The following is a 4,083-nucleotide window of genomic DNA, read 5'->3' on the forward strand; positions in this document are numbered from 1 at the left end:
AATCTAAGTGAATTTGCTCTTGCCATCCACCACAGTCAAAAAATACATATGTCCTTCATTGGAAGGGACAGAAATAGGACCCCAGATATCCATATGAACTAAGTCAAAACAATCTTTTATTTTAGTTGTACTAAGATTAAAAGATAATTTCTTTTGTTTTGCAAAATGACATGAATCACAAGAAAATTTTGAAGCAATACAATCTATAAAAGGATAACACTTCTTCAGAAAAATCAATTTATGCATGGGTATGTGTCCTAATCTAAGATGCCAAATGTTGTTGTACTCACTGTGTGAAGGTGTAGTGGGATGAGTAGTAGTCGTAGTTGCCGCCAATGAAGCTTGCTTTGTTGGAAGAGGGGGAAAGTGAGAGAATTCTGGTTCTCTACTCATTGTATATAACCCTTCTATACACTCAGCAATGCCAATAATTTTTTATGTGGATATATCTTGTATCTCACAACACTTATCATTGATTAACAGTTGACAATGTAAGTTTGAGGTTAACTTTGACACAGATATCAGATTAAAATCAAAAGAAGGAATGTATAAAACATTTTTGAGAAAATTTTTTTTAGAGAATGTGATTGTGCCAATGATGGTGCTAACAGTTTTGGTCCCATTTGGCAATATCACATTGATTGGATCAATATTTTGAAAATTTGCAAAATCTTTTAAGTCAAAAGTCACATGATCTGTTGCACCCGAATCAATGACCCATAGTGCAGATTTTGGAGTGATAATGCTCATAATTCTCGCATTAAAATATAATGCAATGGTTTTACCTGGAGTGGAAGTTTGAAAGGAATTAGTCAAAATTTGATTTGCATTATGAGGTTGTTGCTGCACACTTTTATCTTTGATCAACTCTAACAAGGCAAATCTTTGCTCTGGAGTGAATCCAGATCTTGATATTCTAGTGTTCTCTTGGAGACAATTGAGCTGGAATTATTTGTCACTGAGTCATGCCCCTCAGTGATCACATGATTGATGGTGGTGTTATGTTGCTGCCATTGATAGAAATGGGAGGAGTACCCATGCTTCTTATAGCATACATCTTCTATGTGGCCTTGCTTGTTGCAATGAGAGCAAGCCAATAGCTCCACGACCTCTGCAATGGGAGAATCTGTTTGCCATGTTTGCCATTTTGAGAAATCAATAAATCACAGAGTGATAGGGATTCAGATCTTCTCCTTCAAATTCGTTGATCGGAACATCTATGTTCACCAAGAAAGAATCTTGCGAAATAGCATCTCATCAAACTCTATTGGATGAGTTTGAAGGAAGAGGTAAGAATGGGGGAAAGAAAATGTCGAAAGAAAAATTAGGGATAGAAAGAAAATGGCAAAATTGGATTGATCTCAATTCACAACTTTTTTTTTAATAATTTGATTCACAGCTTGGTTGCTCTCCACGCTCACCACACCATGAAGAAAATCTCATGCACTAAGCTGTTCAAGCTGTGATGTTGATGGTTTGATGAACCAGAAGGGATTAAGAGAGGGAGAGAAATAAGTTCTTCTCATTGTTGGAGAGAATGAAAAATCCCCTTAAAAAATATTTGTTAAGTTATTACACCTTATATACTATGTACTTTTTATGTACTCTCACTAAAAAATAATTACAATGGTAAACCTATTATTGATAAAGAAATAATCAGGTAACAATCACATAACAACTTTGTAGGTGCAATTCCATCATCTGCTCTTTTTGAAGGAATGCAAAATCTTTCCATTATTAACTTGAGTCACAATTCAATTAGTGGCATCATCCCTTCATCTCTTTTCATGATCCCATCGTTGCAAGTGGTTGACCTTTCCAACAACCAGTTCAGTAAATTGGAAGAGTCCACACATGTGTTTTCCTCAAATCTATACTTCCTTATTTAAGTTGCAATAATCTATCAGGGACTATACCACCAACTATCTTCCAACCTAGAGGGCTTGTTCATCTCCGTTTAAGCAAGAATAAATTGTCGGGACCAATGCCTCTATCTATCCAATTTAGTGGACTTCATGAACTTGATCTTTCCTCAAACAAGTTTAGTGGGCCAATGCTGATAGATGCACTTGCTCTAAACAGAAACTTATCTATGTTAGACCTTTCATTCAACATGATAGATAATGTGATTGTTACAAATGTTCTGCTTTCCATCTTTCCACCGTTAAGAATTCTAAACTTGGCATTCTGCAACTTGAAAACTTTCCCTGCTTTCTTGAAATACCAATCTGGATTATATGATATGTATCTCTCATATAACCAGATTCAAGGAATAGTACCCAACTGGATTTGGAGACTAGATGGGCTTTCCATTCTTAATGTCTCTCACAATTCTCTAACTAATTTTGAAAACCTTACTCATAATTTGCACAATCAACTGCAAGGGCCAATCCGAGATTTTCTTCAACTTGCTTCCATTGTGGACTTCTCAAGCAACAATTTTAGCTCTGTTATCCCGGTAAACATTGGTTATTACATGTCTCGTTCACTTTATCTTTCTCTCGCAAACAATAGTTTTCATGGCAGCATCCCTCATTCCTTGTGTAATGCTTCAATGCTTGAAGTTCTTGACCTTTCTCATAACAAAATATCTGGAGAACTTCCCCATTGTTTAATGAAGATAGGTGAGACCCTTTGGATATTGAATCTAGGGAGTAACAACCTGACAGGCCATATTCCTAATACATTTCCGAGTTCTTGTTCTCTAAGGACTATTGTTTTCAATGGGAATCAATTAGCAGGGCCACTTCCAAATTCTCTGGCACATTGTGATTCCTTAGATGTATTAGACATTGGAAGAAACAAGATAACTGGGGGCTTTCCTTGCTTTCTAAGAAATATATCTGCACTTCACATCCTAATCTTGCGGAACAATGAATTCCATGGCCCAATGAGATGTGAAAAAGAGAGTGGAGTTTGGAAAATGATTCAAATTGTTGATGTGGCCTTTAATTGCTTTAGTGGTAAACTACCTGGAATATGGTTCACAAATTGAAAAGTCATGATGTCTAATGAGGGAGAAGCTCAATCTAAGGCAGAACATCTTGATTTTCAACTTCGCACTACAGATGTTCAGGATTCAGTAATGGTCATAAGCAAGGGTCAAGAAATAGAGTTAGTTAAAATCCTAACAATCTTCACTTTAATTGATTTCTCATACAATCAATTTGAAGGGCCAATACCAAAGGAGTTAATGGATTTCAAAGCACTACATTTGCTTAACTTGTCACACAATGCTCTTTCAGGTCAAATTCCATCTTCTATAGGGAATTTGAATCAGCTTGAGTCATTAGACCTGTCAATGAACTCATTGGAAGGAGAAATTCCCACAGAGCTTGCCAATTTGAACTTCCTATCATATCTGAACCTCTCCTTTAATCATCTGACAGGTAAGATCCCAACAGGTACTCAGCTGCAGTCATTTGAAGCAAGTTCATTTGAAGGAAATGATGGGTTGTATGGACCCCCACTAACCAAAAGTCTAAATCATGGAATGCATGCACTGCCACCACCTGAAATGCCACAATGTGGAAGCCTAGCTTGTGAAGTTCATTGGAATCTTGTGAGTGCAAAAATGGGATTGGTTTTTGGGCTTGGAATTGTCTTTGGATCCCTCTTGTTTTGGAAGAGATGGAGGATGCGCTATTGTCAATTTCTGGACAAAATTCTTTGCCGGATATTTCCTCAACTAACTCATGACTTTGAAAGGCATGGAGGCCAAAGTTACAAAGTTCTGGTATGGAGGAGGAATTAGTCACTATTTAGTATCTAATAACTGTTGATGATGATGCCATTGATGCATGAAAAAAATGTGTGGGATATGTAATAGTTTTACTTTTTACTTGTTTTCATTCTCAACTTTTGGATATGTATTGTGCTATTAAATTATCATTGTTGTGATAAGAATGAGACGTGGATGCCTATTTTCTATATGGAGCTCACATTCCCAAGAAAGAATAAACTTAAATGAACGTTGAAAATAAACCCTCTATACATGTATAAATAGGGGGCACATACCTGAGCCATAATACACACACAAGCAATAAAATCTTCTCTATCTCTTTATATTATTAATACAAGTCT

The 4,083-nt window shown here is 36.3% G+C and overlaps 1 pseudogene; it reads left to right on the forward strand.

Annotated features, from left to right (window-relative positions):
* Nucleotides 1-1,673: 1,673 nt before the first annotated feature.
* LOC107627697 (receptor-like protein 7) lies at nt 1,674-3,754 on the forward strand (annotated as a pseudogene).
* Nucleotides 3,755-4,083: the final 329 nt, after the last annotated feature.

This window comes from Arachis ipaensis, chromosome B2, assembly GCF_059453495.1.
Source record: "Arachis ipaensis isolate K30076 ecotype BB chromosome B2, ASM5945349v1, whole genome shotgun sequence".
Taxonomy (NCBI): domain Eukaryota; kingdom Viridiplantae; phylum Streptophyta; class Magnoliopsida; order Fabales; family Fabaceae; genus Arachis; species Arachis ipaensis.